Source organism: Semicossyphus pulcher, unplaced genomic scaffold (genome assembly GCF_022749685.1).
Source record: "Semicossyphus pulcher isolate SPU_LCO1_2020_fin unplaced genomic scaffold, fSemPul1.0.p SCAF_6, whole genome shotgun sequence".
NCBI lineage: Eukaryota > Metazoa > Chordata > Actinopteri > Labriformes > Labridae > Semicossyphus > Semicossyphus pulcher.
Genome location: NW_027211737.1, coordinates 14,270,782 through 14,288,129, shown reverse-complemented (window position 1 = coordinate 14,288,129; position 17,348 = coordinate 14,270,782).

Genomic DNA, 17,348 nt, shown 5'->3' with positions numbered 1-17,348 from the left:
CTGTTCCTTTAATTGAGCATGTTTGTGTTTTACAAAGCTCTTATAAATCGACCACAAAAACAGAGGAAAGAATGACAAGCGCAAAAGGCAATACACAGTGGACTAAATTAGACAGACTGTGACTTAGAGCTCCTCTGACACAAACACTCTGTCATTACAGGGATTTAGAAACATTAAATTATGATGTAATTTGCATCACTTGTGTTGGAATTTAGGCATCCTGACAGAATGACAATATTTCAGTGGGAAAATGCATTTTTGTGCAGCCACACAGGATTCTGATGTCTTGACTGTTTTTGACCACTACAGGACATTTTTAGACAAAGCTAATGAAGACACATCAACCTTGACATGTTGGACTTTGGATCTGTTTTTATAAATTGTTCCTCCCTTGTTGAATACTCGGATACAACAAGGGAGCAATTGTTTCGACAGTGAAAGCATGTGGGGAAAATAGTTTTCATTCATTTCAATGTCATGGCCTAAGATGTGCTGCAGACCTGTGTGTGTTCACAGCACCTGCAGCCAAACCACTGCGTCTGCATCAACTCTCTTCTGGCTCATCAGTGCGCTGTCACAGTCATCATCTGCCTGTTTTCCCCACAGAAACATGAGGTCATAGCTTAAGTGGCCAATTAGCCCAAACACAGCTTAATGTGAGGCATCTCTAGAGATACTAAGAGCAGGGAATTTCGAGGACATCTGTGAATGAAAACCTGTCTACCATAATCCACTCATCTAACTACTACACCTGCTTTTCTTTATGAGCCACTGCATGCACTCCTGATTCATGTCTTTGGTCGTCCTGTCTGTTTTGGTTAAACCTCTGGTTGGCTTACTGTGAGGTCTGTCCCAAGGACTAAAAAATAGCTGTTGTAATTACTCACGCCTGCATCTTTCAGCTAAAAACCCTGTTTTCTAATTACCGCCTGCTAACAATCTTCTCTAATTTATGCTTATTGGTCAAGAAGTGGGCACTCCATCCTCGAACTCTCTCACATTCCAGACGAAATTGTTAGTGGTGAATATTCAACCATAATCCCTGCTGAAAACTCTAAACTACTATGCATAAAGCCATGGTGCTTCTCTGTCATTTAGCAATGAAATTTATTGGGATAAAATAAGTATACAGAGAAAAAGAGAGACTGACTTGTCATTTCCAAATGTAATGGCTAAAGGTAAACACAGCAGGATGTGATGGAAGAGCATTTATTGGCTGCATTTTAATTATTGCTTTGACTTTTCCATAGACCGCCAAGGACTGGCGAGCTGGAAAGGACTGGAAAGGTGCAAGCTCAGAAGTCTAGGCAACACTGGTCTACGGTGGCCGTAAAGGGCAATCGCGCTGCAAAGGTTTCCATTAGAAGAAACAGCATTTAACCAAGTCCTAGCCAACATAACCTTTACCTAAGGATTTTTTGCATTTCCTATCATATGGTATAACTCCTTCAAACGGTATTCTTAGCATTCAACCACTTGCTAGCTTAAAGTACAGTTAGCTAAGAATTTAAAACTTTCCTACCACATATTTAACTCCTTCAAACGGTAATTTTAGCATTCAACCACTTGCTAGCTAACATTACCCTTAGTGAGAATTATTATTATTGCTTTGACTTTTCCATAGACCGCCAAGGACTGTTGTGTATACATGTGGAGTTGACAGCTTATCTGAATCCAGCCTAGCTGTTTTTAGGAGAAAAGGTGCTAGCTCAGAAGTCTTGGCAACACTGATGTGCGGTGGCCGTCAAAGGCAATCACGCTGTAACAGCTAAACGGTTTCCATCAGAAGAAATGGGCTGCAAATGCAGAAACGATGCAAATTCAAAAATGCATGCAAAAGTCCAAAACACGTGCAATAATGGGAAAAAAAAAAAAGTGCAAAAGGCCGAAACAAATGCATTAACATCAAGCCTGCTGCAAACATAGTAAGGATGCAATGTCAAAAACACACAAACCCAAAAAACACATGCAAAAGAAAATCGCTGTAACCTCTGAAAAAGGGCTGTAGGGCCGCTTGGTGTAACAGCTGAGAGCAAAGGCTAAGTGAAGCTTCTGTTAGCTACGGTTCTAAGTTAGCAGTGTACAGCTAGCGGTACTACCAGCTGACTCTGACCATTATCAGGGCTCTGAGCACAGGAGTGTGTTTGTGTTCACTCCTCAAACTAGCACAGGAGTTTCAGATTGCCAGGAGTTCGGCGTCATCAGGCCCACGGCCAGTATTTTTTTTTCATTTGCAGCGTGTTTCCATTGTTGCATGTACTTTGGACTTTGCATGTGCTTCTGAATTTGCAACCTGTTTGTTCTAATGGAAACCGTTTGGGCCATTGCAGCGTGCCTGCCCTTGTCGGCTACCGTGCTGATCCATTCAAAAGCAGCATTATTTGGGATCTTAGTGGGGAAGTCACGTGTGATGTAATTGGTGCTCTGTGTCTGTTGCAACTATATCTTAAACTGCAGGACAAAAAATGAGACTTGGTTTGGGAAGACAGGTTAGGTCTCGAAGGATTATTGAAATAAAACCTGGGTCCGCATGCATCAGATAAACATGCATTCATCTGCCCTCTCACAGAAATGTCAAACTATCCTAAACAAAGTCAACATGTGCTTGCATACAGAAAGACTCAGCTTGCTTTGGGGAGAAAAGCACTCTGAAAGATGCTCTGGGTTTTATCTGTAGTGAGAGACGTGATGACAGAGCGCACAGACCCAAAACATTTCACAAATAAACTTTAGGAACTGTAGTTACTTCATCCAAATTGCAGATGTTGTAGCATTCATCTCTGTCCGCACATCATAACATTTTAATGGAAAACTCAGCACAATGTGGAGCCGCCCTGATGCTGACACACACTGTGGAACTGAATGTGTAAACAGGATTTAAGGAGACAAAAAAAACAGCATTATTTTGTAAGACATTTGGTCCAAGCCAACCAAGACAAATGGTTTCCCTTAAGTGTCTGGACGTAAAATAAATACAATTGTCAATGATGAGTTGAACTCTTCTGCAATCATGAAGTAATTTGGGGGAAAAAAAGAAATGTGCTTATGTGCTGGTTCAACACAATAAGAAAAATATGGGGATGCTGTTTTGTGGTTAACAGGCTCTGGGTTGAGCTGTAAACTACACAGAAGTATGAATATTCATAGAACTACTTCTTGTCCATGTTGGGTCACAGTTCAATCTTGACCTTGGAAACAAAGGTTGTGAAAACTACACACTGCAAGATCCATTTAGTAGCTGCCCTGGAGCTTTCAATCATATTTATTGATCTTCAAGCAATATGGTTGCAATTTAATATTTCAGATCTGCACTCTAACATGGTGGAACATGTTAATAAAAGCTTATACCACTTATAAATGTACTGCCCTACTCTGCCTTTTCTACCTGACCACTCAAAGTGCTTTTTACACTACATGTCACATTCACCCTTTCACACACTGATGGCAGAGGCTGCTATGTAAAGTGTCAATCTCCAATCAGGAACTAGCTACACTCATAAGGCTATGCTTTGGAGAGTAACTTTGGGTTCAGAGTCTCGCCCAAGGACAATTTGACATGTAGGCTGTAGTAGCCGGGGATCAAACAGCCAACCTTCAAAATTGGGCAACGACCGACTCCACCACTGAGCCACAGTCGCTTACTGATATATGATTCTCTTGGTAGTCACAATAAACAGAACACTAGTTTGTTGGATAGATTTTTTTTTAGGTTTTGTTGTTAAATGGTTTTAATTGCTCATAATTAGGCACCCCAAAAAGCTTTAACGTCAAACATTTTCACATAAAAATGTCTGATCACTAGACCTTTGTTATATATTATGTTGAGTTGAGGTGCGTTTCATTTGGTCACCTGTCTTCCGGAATACACAGGAAACACCGGATGAGTGAGGAAGGATGTTGGTAATATGTTTCAATAGCTAACGTTGTTTACAGCTATTAAATAAATCACTACCTTGCCTTTGAACATGATTTCTGTCTGTGTCACATGAGATACATTTTTCGAAATAATGGTGGTTGTTGTACAATGAACACAGCATCTCCCACAAGGCCAAGCTACTTCACCAGATCATCAGATTATGTCTTTTATTTTTGCATCGATTGAGACACAATAAATGGAAAGATTCACATACTGGGAATTCAAATTGGCAGATTGTTTATTATACAAAGGTTATAGATAAAATCTATGTATTTATTTATCTTGTAAATGACTTATATGAGTTTTAACTTGCACCAATTTTTCTGGCTTCCGTTTACATAGAGTACATTCGAGTAATTTGTGGGGTGGTTCAGAGCCAGATTATTTGAATGCGTTTAAAAATAATGTGGTATTTTTGGCAACTTTTCTCTTATTTCCTCTTTCTTCTTCTCACGAACTGTCAGTTAGACAAAGTTACACAACTGTACATGGACACACATGCATCCCAAAGAGAGGAGGGAAAAGGCACATCCGTTTGGAGAAGAGGTCTTCCAGTAACTATCGTGACATCTGAAGCGAGTGGCCTCACTTCATCATTGTTTTGAGCGGTCATTCCACAAGAGGTCATGCATGTCTTTAAACGGACCTCAGAATAGACACATGATCAAAAGTCTTCTTCGGTCTCCACCTGCCAAAGTGAACACACACAAACACACACGCACACGCACTTAAAAACATATTTACACACACACAGACAGTCACACATGCCTGACATACCACAGAATCACTCACACAAATACATGAGTCACTCACACTGTCCAGCGCTGACAATTGATCAGAGGCTACCCGCACACACATTTCAAACTGACTCCCAAATGACTCCCCCGACCTTTGACCTTAGGTGAAGGGGGTTGTTGTCTGATGGTGTGGGTTCATTCTCTGTGTGTGAAGTCATTTCCTGCCGGAGTGACTGCGAGGGGCCAAAGGGGCTGTAGTGGTTGACCTCAAATGGGGGCTCAGTGGGGGGCCTGGTGATAACCCAGCAGGATGACACAATATTTTTAAGAAATATGCATAATATGTTTTTTTTTCTTCCTAGGTTATTCTGCTGTCCAGGCTTTACTCATAAAACCAGCAGGGCAATGTTGTATTGCAAATCAAAGTTACATTTAAACAAATGTGGACAAAAAGAAGAGAAGATGACAGTGCAGGACATTGTGTAACTTCGATAATTTTAACTTTCACTATGAGCAGACTCACACAAGCATCACCACTGCTGCACCGATGCCATAAACCGTAGCCCTGAGCAAACAATTCCCTAACAAACAGAGCCTTTTATATGTCAGACCCAAAATGCTCTTTGTTTGCAGTTTATGTCAGACTGAGGGTCTGTGTATATAGATCCGAGGAAGGGAACAAAAAAAGAAACAGGCCAGAGAGGCGGAATCTGTTCTGAGCTGCGTTTGTAAACAAGACAAACATAATCAGCATCTCACGAGCCACATCTGGCTCTGGTCGAGGCGGGCCTGGGCTCTGATTGAGGGGCCCGGCAGGCTCCATTGTTTCCTCTGAGTTGTTTTGTAGCATGTCACAGGAGAAAAACAAAATGGACGATAAGTCGGACTAAAGCGTTGTCAATGCTTGAATTTGAATGTGTAATCACCAGTCAAAATGTTACACTCATTCTATTATTGTGTTCATTAAAGTCCATGTGAAATGTGTTAAATTGACCAAATTGACATTGAAGTTTTCAATTTCCTTCCTTACTTTCTCCTGTGGTTTAACCTTAAGATCATTATTGTTATGTCACAAATGTTAACAATTGTAAATATTTTTAAAAAGCAACAGGTGAAAAGATTCTTCATAGCACATTTTTATAACATTGCATCATGTTTTTTCTGAATCAGTCATTTTTTCTTTCAGTTTTCAGAGTATGGTTCGCATAAAGGGGTATATTTTTACCTATAGACATCTAAAAATGAACTGTATTGTATTGTATTGTAAAATGTCATTGTAAAACTTAATGTAGATAATGACAGAGTTGTTGTTTTTATTGTACAGTCAGACCACTTACTGTACATGGACCTGTAAGGATATAATGTGTGAACTACAAAAATGCCGAAGGTGTAACTGATAGTGTTGGCTGGCTTGAGTTGATTGACTGGTTGGTTGTTTTCTTAGTTGCTTGGTCCTCCACTGTGGTCCACCCTGAATATCTTCTCACATTTTAGATGGATTGCTGTTAAAGGTCAAAAAGACACTCACGGTCCCCAGAGGATGAATCAAACTGACTTTGGTGAACCCCTTGACCAAGCACCACCGTGTGCCACCATGAGGGTCACATTTGGAGTTCAGGGTGAAATATTTGGACGGATTGGCAGATCATTTTTAATGGATATTCAAGGTCACCAGAGGATAAATACTAATATAATGGTGTTTTTTCTTTCAATGTATTCAGTCATGTACAGCTTCAAAGAGCGACTAGTATGGTTGCAGATTATAAGTGTTGTTTTCCTTTTCTCTTATTATCTTAACTATCTTTATTTTATAGATCGTTTTTATGCAAGAGAAGTAAAAGTTTGATTGTTTTTATGTTCATCAAACTTCTTGGTTCAAATTCTGCCCTGGGGGACGGATAAAGTATTTTATATTTGAATTTGGGGGGAGTAAGACAACACATGTCAGTGATGACTTCATGATGGAGGAAGTATAGAGAAAAAACTGCACTCTCTGTGGTGGCATGTTTGTACCATTGTGGGGTTTTATTGTGTTCTGTTATTTTTCAGAGGTAACATTGCACAAAACCCTGCTGCAACGCCTTTTAAAGTAAATGAAACAGAACAGAACCTCAATTTAAAAGTCTCACAATAAAAACCCAGCCAATGTCAGACATGGTTTCTGGCTTGTATTTAGCAGACAGCGTGAAGTCACAGCATATACACAGAGCAGGGTTATAGCTCTCCAGAACCCTGTGTAAAAACTATTGTGCTGCAAGGAGAGAGCCCCAAACATGCCCCGGGGGAACCCTCCTTTTCTTCTTTTTATAGGAAAGGCCCTAATTCATGTGGACAAACTGGGCCATCATTATATTTAACACAGCATCATAAACATTCCTGCATGCTGGATGTAGATGGTAAACGTGTCCGCATGGATGGTCGGGTGGGTAAACACAGGGACGTGACCTTGCTGCACACACACATACGCAGGTCTCACACCTGTATGTGAATCATGGGCATAGGTGGGAATGCACCTTGGGCTATAACCTAACCCTGTGGAAAAACGTTCTCTCTCTATCAAGCTATGTATGCAGACTATGATATAATTTCGTCATAAACAAATGTGCATGATAGGATTTGAGCACCCAATCAATCACGTTGACATCCATACAACTCACAGACTACATCAGTCTAGTGGATGGCAATTTACGTTTGTCAACCAAGCTGAACTTCACAAGGCTTATTGCAGTGCCATTATACCAGGTTACATTCGTTTGTACAGGTGTGACTGGTAACTGTTAGCACTGAGCTGTAACCTTAATATGAGATGATCTAACGTTTGAGAGCGAGCTACACCCCTACAGTAAATCACTGACCCGTCACCGGCCTGTACATCTCCATGGGTTACTGCAGTAAAGATGAGGCCCTGAAGGAAAGCCACATGCCTCCGTGTGTGCGACTGTAATTGTGTTTTTAACAAGTGTGCGTGCATGTGAGTGTGCGTCACAAAACAAGAATAAATTATACTTTTATTATTAAAGTCACAGGTAAAGTACCCCTCTGCCAATAGCTCTCTACTTCTTTTAGCTAACTAAGTAAACCAAAGTCACAAAAATGCTCATTTTTAGCACAGCTACTGCTAAAAAAACCTTCATCGTCGAGTCTGCTTGCAGGAATGAACGCAGGCTGAAGCTTTTGTTCAGGAGTGAGAAATAACTAGAGCATATGCCGATATAAAATTAAGCTTTGTCTGGAAAAACTTGGGTCACATTTTCATTTCTATGTGTGCAGCCATACTTAGGTATGGTGTCTTTCCCTTAAGTGTGTAGTCATGTCTCTGTCTGTGCAGATATGTGTGACACCAGGGCAAGGTGACTAATGAAGCTGACTATTTTTACCTGTCAGACAGGACATCCTGCTTGCACAGGGGGCCATGTGTGGCTGCAGCTGATGGCCTCAACACATGCTGTAATTCTCAGAAAAATATACACTTCATGCATAAATCAATGCCTGGCTGCAGTGTCCTCATCCTAAACTGATTTTGCATGCATGTCAGGCTAATGTGTTTCAATCCACCGATGGTTAAATGAGGTTTAAGTGACGTACTTGAATTTGGTGAACTGCTCAAGTCTGTTTTAGTGATGCAAGTGCATTGCACTGCTCATGAAACTGATCCATGAGAGATGATACCTTAAATACCTTATGCCTGGCCCACACTTTTTTTCAAATCTTAACAGATGTTGAAAATGTGAGAGACCCCACACATGACGATATATAATCATAGATTTAACAGTTTTGCTCCTATAGTGTGGAGAGCAACGATTACGCAAAAACAGCACACCACACAGTAACAGATTCCATTCATGAACAACAACAACGAGAGTCCCGACTCTCACAAATCTCAAAACTCTTGCGTTCAAATGAGACTTTAGAGTAAACAAACATGGCGGACAAAGGATAGGAAGAATTGGTGATGATAGTTTTTGGACTTTTTGCAGAAAATTCAGGAATAAAAAAGAACAAACTGTGGATGAAGTGGTGGACACGGTGTGAACATGAGCTGTACATGTCACTTTTCTGCTGCGATTGTTGCGCCAAAGAGTATTGTGCTATTTTCGGCTTGCTTCCCCATTGGCTATTGTTCTGTTTCACATGACAATCCACAGACTGCATGCTCGGCTGTCATCGGGGTTCCCCCCACACAACAGGATAAGAGATCGTAAATATTGAACGAGTGTGATATTTACGATTAAAGCAAAAAATCAGGACTCAGGGCCCAAAATCAGCCCAATTATCTTGTAGTGTGTACCCCACTTTTGATGCAACACTAGCACCAGATGAACTTTGTAAAGCCATAAAGATCACGTAGCACAATTTTACACCTGGTAGGTTGACCACACATGGAAGTCTTCTACTTTATTTGCTATCTTAACAGAACCATATATCTGTGTGCTTTATTAACCATGAAAGCTTTCCGCCTATTGTTTAAATACATTTTCTATACAAGAAATGTATGAAATAGGACTGTAAAGCATAGATGCATGTATTAATCTGCAGCACTCTAACAGTAACTTTCCTTCACTAGACTACAGAATCTCCATCATATGTTTTTTGGACAGCTTTCACCTAGCAACCCGCGAAACACAAATATAACCATTTTTCCAACCCTTGCAATTCTTTTGATCTGAAAACCAATAAATTGATTAAAGAAGGGGAAAAATCTAGTCGCCATTCTATGTTTCTTCAATCTAAATACAGATTTGATGTTATGACTTGTGTTGTACGTTCGTACAAACACAATGTCAGAAATGCTAAACCATCAAAACACAACGTCTTACAACCAATCCTCCCTTTGTACTTATTTTATCCATATTCTGTTGGACTCCTGTTCACTTTCAAGTACTTTCAAATGGTGTTTAACCGCAGGCTTAATCACAGAATCTTCTAAACTCTCAGTTATGCAGCAGTTGAGATATAATTCCCAAATGTGTCCCTCATGTTGTGTGTGTGTGTGTGTGTGTGTTGTGTGTGTTGTGTATACATGCTGACATCTGTTCCCCTCCAGGTCGAAGGTGGAAAAACCTCTGCTTCGACCCAACAGATGACTGATGGATTCCAATCAGAGGCTTTATTTGAAAAAGGTATATGGGTCTGTGTATGTGGGGCACACAGCAGAGGACTCATATGTAACCCTGTCTGTTCAGCACCAGACCTACTCATTCCAACTCTGCAGTCCCCCGGATTCAGCCCGCATTTCACAGGAGGGGCACAAAATGTCTCTGGAAACGGTTTCAGGGTCTGAGGCCTCACTTAGTGTTGATTTTAATTGAGCACAAGTATGTGTGTGTTTGATGTATGTGGGCGTGTGCACTCTCTTTGGGCTTGTGTGTGCTAAGTGTGTGCATTTCTGCAAATGTCTGCATTCTGCTATCCTTTATAAATGTAGTTTTGTCTTAGATTCTGTGTTTGAATATGTGTTTGTGACTCATGCACATCACACACACAAACATACATCTCTGTCTGTCTGTCTGTGTGTGTGTGTGTGTGTGTGTGTGTGTGTGTGTGTGTGTGTGTGTGTGTGTGTGTGTGTGTCGCTTGTGGAGTTTTTGGTTTTGGGGTTGAAAGACAAAAAGAAGGATAATACATACAAAGGTTCTTACTTAAGGTGCTTTTCGACAACAGGAACTAGCAGGAAGTACGAACCTTTTGAGGAACTGTGTTTCGATAGCAGGAACCAGGGTCTAAATTTAGTTCCAGGGTAATTGATTTATCCCCGGAAAAACCCCTGCTCGGGGGGTTGTATTTTCCAAAGATCACTTCTGCATATTAACAATATATAGCTTATAATGAACAAAATCAAAGTTCTGCTTTTGAGAAAGAAATCCCCTAAGCCCTTACGAAACAGACACACCAGGATACACACAGGTGCATGAGTGTTTTGAAACTCCTTTGACAATATGTGTCAGAGAGAAAAGGCTTCATTCTCACTTCGTGATGGCCCGGTGAAAAGCACACTTTTTTTTGGCAGGCTAGTTGATATATTTGCAAATAACACAGTAATCTCCCCATGGCGGGCCAAACAGGCCTGTGTTTACTTGCTTGTTCCAGATAAAAGCACAGCTCAGTCATTCGCTCTTATACACAAGCAAAGGCAAACATTCCCTTTATTGTTCAGACTCCTCTCTTTCTCCTTATTTTATTTTCCTTCTTCCTCTCTAAACCCAGGAAGGGCGCACTCATACACTCACCCCGGAACTAGCCTGGAGGTCTTTAGACCACACACAGAGCCGTGCAAAGATCTCTCTTTCTCCTGTCTTCCCTCTCTCTCTTACTTTCCCCAATGTTTAATATTGCCACTCTTTCTCTGTCATTCCCTCACTTTAATATTTCTCTCTCTTTATTTCCACATTTCACCTTCTCTCAGCCTGACTGAGGCAGAGCAAAGGTTGTGTGGCCTCCATTGCATGCCTCTCTTTCCACTCCAGCAGTGCGTTCTGCTCATCTATTTGTTTGAATGTGCTGATGTGTGTAGAGAAGATGGTCACTTGGTATGATATTTATGCCTGTGAGACCACCCAGTCAGCCAGGCCAAGACATGGGGAGTTGAGGCTTTATTTTTCAACGCCTCCACTGTTCCCAGGGCCTCGGAGCTGAATGAGATTAATCCCTCTCTGTCACCAGTTTGAGGGATTATGACACAGCTTGGATAGTATAGTCATTTGTGTAACATCCAGGTGAAAGACAGGATGTGCAAACAGAGTGTGTCTTTTGTATCGATAAAGCGGGGGAAGAAAGAAAAGTGTGAGTCACATGAGACAGGATTTGATAAAGCGATTCCCTCTAGTGGCTGTGGATGAAAAGTCAAGGTAAGGACACAACAACTCAGCTCCTTTAGGCTTTCACTAGCGTAAAGCAGGGATAACCAACTGTGAGTATTTGTACCTCATGGAATACTTGTGCGGTTGCCATCAAGAGGGCACATGGAAAAGTCAACTAATTTGAAAGTTAAGGAGGGAAATAAACTGTCAAATAGTATAAAAAAATATGTGATGTAAATACAAAAAATACATTGACAATGACCAGTTAGCGACCAAGACAATTTCACAGTATAAAGGCTACCTCTTCATATTCTCTGGTTGTGACACATCATTAATGTTGAGAGAACATGGAAACTAGCTAGCAAGCTAGAAAAGAAGTTTTACAGTTAAAGTAATAAATTAATTATAAAAAAAGACTCACAAGTTAAAAGTTACATAGCCTACATGAAATACTTTGCTCAGTGTAATGAATAGGCTGTCCAAATAGTCTAAAAATAGTTGAAACAGGTAGCTAAGAATAATGAAAGGGCAAATTAGCTTAATTAAGCTAAAAAGCTAGCTAATAGCGGTTGAAAAATCCCACCTCTGCTACTCCAACTGGAAGCCTCCTCTTCTGTCTAACAGCTAGCTAAGCTGGCTGTTAAAGTCAGCTAAATAAGTAACAAGAGAAAACTTGAAACATTAAAGCTATGCCAACAGATTTGACCAGGGAAATATACTCACAAATCAATCATAAATTGTTGAAACAGGTAGCTACGAGTAATGAAGAGCAGTTAGCTTAATGAGGCTAAAAAGCTAGCTAATAGCAGTTGAAAAATCCCACCTCTGCTACTCCAACTGGAAGCCTCCTCTTCTGTCTAACAGCTAGCTAAGCTGGCTGTTAAAGTCAGCTTAATATGTAACAAAAGAAAACTTGAAACATCAAAGCTTTGTCAACGGATCTGAACAGGAAAATTCACTGACAAATCAATCAAAAGAAAAAAATATCTTATATAGAGGTTTCCCTTTTACATTATCTCTGAGGCTACTAAAATCCACAGTCAACAGGTTAACAGTCATCACATACCAAAGTGGTTAGATGTTGTCTTCTTATGTGAGTAGAAAGAGTTCATTTAGGCCTCTAGAAGGAAGTATAAAGAATTAAATGTCCCTGACCCGGTTGTTCTGACATGGTAGCTGATACTGTGGATAAGGAGGCCTGAGCATCGCGTTGGGTGGCACTATGTGTGAGCTGGGGATTTATAGTGTCTCCGGACCACACACAGATGAAGGAAGGAAGGAAGGAGATAGAGGAATGAAGCAAAAAGGGAGAGGGAGATTGAAGGAGGGAGAGAAATGTCGGGAAGTTTTGGGTCACTGTAACTGTAGGTCATCATCCTAACTGACCTGTATAATTGTATGGGTGCATGTATCCAAAGCCCCCATGCCAGCTTAATTATATGTTATATAAATTCACTCTAGAAAAGGCTACATTTTCTGAACTAAATAAGCTGTAATACAAAGAAAAATAAATAGGAATCAAGTTTGAACTCGAAGACAAGTCTGTGTAAGTGAATTGATTTGTGGGGCATCCTGTGCCTTATTTGGTTTACAAGCTAGCTATACAGGTGTTCCACAAGGATCAATTATGGGTCCTACTATAATTTAGAACATAATGCAAGAAAAAACATGTTTAAAAACCAAATCAGCATCCTGGAAAACTATAGTTAAAGCAATCTTCTGTTAGTCCTAAATATGGTGATATAAATTTAGACATGCAGCTTCTGCAGAACTGAAATCCATAGACTCAGTTTATCACTCTGCCCTCAGATTCATTACCGGAGATTTGTGTGAGACTCAACAAGTATTCTGTAAAACGTTGGCTGGTCTTCAGAAGCATGATGAACACCTTTTCATCAACAAATCACTTAATAGACCATCACCACCCTATATCACAGCTATGCTTGACTGACCACAGGACCCTACTAAACTCTTCCTACTAATTCTTTTAAGCTTCAAAGTCTCGCCGATTTGTTTTTAACATAGAAAAATCCATCATTAGTTTCTGTGCAGCAAAAAAGGTAGGCTATAATGTACAATACAGTATCCAGATTTACACTCTCCTTTCACTACTTAATCTAACCTGTTCTGTATCTTGACATCACTGCGAAAGAAGGAAGCCCCAATGATTTCCAAGGGTTTAAATAAAGGTTTGAATGGATGAATAAAATTACTTTGGCTCTCTAATGTCTATATAGCAAGACTACTTAGAAGCCGTTCTTGTCTAAACTGAATGAAAGGACATACTATTACTATTCTTTTACAGCCCATCATCCACACCGCAACGCCGCTGACAGATTTAAAAACATGATATCCCACAGTATCAAAGAAATAACAAAAGGAAAATGGAAAAAATGTCAAATATGCCAATAAATACAGATTTGTATATCCTTCGAGTTAGATCCTCTGTGCCTTTTGGGGCCTTTCTTTGTGATTCACTGTAAAGTTTTCCAGCTCTGACTTGCGTTTAGGGGGAGTGCAGTGCAGCCATGAAGGAGAAAGCAATGTGTGCTAAATGGTCCATGGCTCGTCCGGGCTCTGCAAGCCCCTCTGGACCCCATATGGTGAATGTGTGTGCGCTACATGCATGGACGCATGGCCTAGCCCTCAGCAGGACTGCTCCCCACTGGATAACATCCCATAAAACCCTGACACACACACACATAAGGGCACTATGCATACCAGTGGTAAAAGAAAACCCAACACTATATACATTTAAATATCATATGGCATCTATAAGGCAATTATCTGGCTTATTTTTCAAGGTTTTCAGGTTTCATGCAAATAAAGACACACATACATTAAATTGTATGCTCACACACAAGTCCAATCTCTGTACTCTACAAACACCACTCAACTGTATACATTAACATACACTCAAGTGCCCCATTCAACTTCTAATCTCCCCTCACAAACAAAATCCTCCCTATCAAGACAGCATGTACCCTTGTCTCCACATCTCCCTTGCAGGAGCTGAACTACTACAGACACCACGTTGTACTCCCCCGATCCTGATTGTGAAGTGGGGAGTGGAGGGGAACATAATTGCATGCTTAAACGCCTGAGAAACGGACGTCCAGTTCTGCTGAGTTGGTGCTTTTTGTGTGGCCTCATTGTTGGGACGTGCAGTCATGCAGCTCTTTGAGTCCCTGTCGGTGTTCATGTTGGGTTAGGGGTGGTTCACAAGAGTGGAAGAGGGGGAAATATTGTCTAGCAGCCAGATATTTCATTCCAAGACCAAGCACTTTGTGCCTGTCCACCATGCCTGGCAGGAGGAGGAATGAGAGTCTCTCTCCTCTTTCTGTTGCATTTCTGTCCCATGGTTTAACACGGCTGTCGGCCATTTAATCAGCTGTTTTCCAGGGCCTGTGGAGCCTTTGATAGCTACACACAAACTACACAAACACAAGGATGCACACATCATATACACATGCACACACATGCACAGACGCCACAGTCAGTTATCTTTTCTGGTTGATGTACTTAGTGTGACCGAAGCAGAAGAACAAAAGGCTCCTCTACGGGGTTGCAGTGTAATGAGGACCGGTTTGATCGTAAATATGTTGCTCTACAGAGTTTTCCATCTCACTGCAGGACAAAAGGGACGAGCCATCAAATTCGGGTCATCAGAGGCTTCTACGTTGTAAATCAACTCATTGAGCAGAATCAGTTGTGTCATCACGGCTGTCTGTGGCCTCAATGCGGTCAACGGAGGAGGCAGGATTCCCCAAGCACAGGTGACAGTGACAGTAACAAGTGACAGAAAAGAGGACGAGCAAAGCAATAAACAAGTGGTTTCTTACATTCTTGCGGTTGCAGGGAGAAATCAGGCACTGGTGCTCGGAGGTATCCGTTTAAGTATGCCTTGTGTGTAACTGATGGCCTAAATAATGGAGGAGAAGAAAGGGAGAGTGTACGATAGAAAGTTGTGTGGGGGGTGAGACTAACTGGATAATGTTCAAAGCTGCTTGGAAGAGATTCAAGGTTTGTACAACTTCATTAAAAAGCATTGCAGGACTTTAATTGCCTCCAGTCTTGCTGAATGGAGACTATTTAGAGTGAAGAGCCCATAATCCCTGGAATGAATCCCTGAAATTACTGAGGATGACAAATAAGACAAAGACATGATAGCTACATTAGATTTTTTCCCCCCAGTACATTTCAAGACACCCTGAGATTTTGTGGGATATATGGGATATAACTTTGAGAGCAATAACTGGTGCCAAAATGTGTCATAGAGTAACATTTATGCATTTTATTTCCTTTGTTATTCCACTTCAGTATCATCAAATTTAATCAGATGCAACTCTAGTGTAATGATGTCCTGACTAATAGTCGAGTCAGATCAAAAGAGATTAGAGGAGGGAAAAGCCAAAACATCATAACCAATCAGCTTGTTTTTTTTTTTATTCAAACCCATGTGTGATATGTTTACATGATTTTAGAAGTGTTACGTCATACTAATCCAACTGTTTTCCATTTTATAAAGTGGATACACTCCCACTAAGAATTATTAAATAGAAAACTAATGAAGTGGATAGAAAAGCAAGTGAATGGGGAAGCAAAAGACTACAAATGAAAAGACAAATTAACCTTGAATTATCAACCTACTTTTCCATGTCTGCAATCACTGCTTATGAAGTCGAAACTGTCATTTTTGGCATGGTGCTAATTGCTTTTGGCCGGTGGCGGACCCTCTGACTCATGAGAGAGACGTGGTGGAACCCAGATGGAGTGTTTCCGAAGCTCCTGCGAGCAGGACAAGACCTCCATTCAGGTCTTCCTCTCCAACCGCTGATTATGACCAACAACAGAGGTTTAGCAAACGTCTGGTCCAACACTATGTTTTATTCAAATCAAAACCTCGATACAGCCAAATTAATCTGGCTGAGATTAAAGCCACGGCTGCAGGAAACACCTTGTCGAGAGGAATATATTTTGAAATTTGCTTAAGTCAATACAGGTGGGTGTCAGGAAAGCCAAATTTCATGGCGGATGCAAATGAGCGCACCATCCTGACCTGATCAGAAAAAATCATGAAATAATTCCCTTTCAGTCATTAAAGATTATGTATAACGTGATACATTAGACCTTACTAATGAGGCACCTCAAAATAACACAAGGCTGATACACTGTAGCTTCTGTAAAGTATAAAACCATTACTGAACTGCAATGAAAAGTAACTGAGTGGATAAACTTTGCTCATTTTTTTTAATATGGTGTTTCTTCATCATCATACTTATTACCTTAAATAGAAAACAGTACAATACATTTTGATGTAAGTTACACATTAAAGATATAATCTTGAAGATCTCAGTTTTGTTTTCTTTGGCTGCACAGAAAGGCTATAAAGTTTCTTTTTCTTTGGATTTTCACTTAGTTTTGAAGTTGTATCTGTAGTCGTCGATCTTTTCTTTGTTTGTTCAGCCATAGTAGATTACTGTTTACTCGCAACACTTGCAGAGACCGGAAAAGCAGTCGCTTAGCTCCGCCTACCCTCTCTGGCAGACCGACCACTGCTGCCTGATGGAAAATGCGTCAATAACTGGGCACCGCTTGTGATTTTGACTGCAAATGCAAAGGCTTTCGTCAGTGGACCATAGGCTCAATCACCATTGTGTTACCTCATTTGGCGATAGATAGTGACTTAACAGACATTTATTTCCATGAAAATCTAAACCTAAATTCCTACATGTGCCACCTGACACAGTCACACGACAAAATCAACTCCTCATTTGTCCACTATTGCTGATGAGAACTTATCTACAGCATATTATTTATTTATTCTGACTGTATCTGCTTGAGCTGTAATGTATTATTGTAAATGAAGCCAGAGAAGGCCCTCGTGGTTCAGTGAGA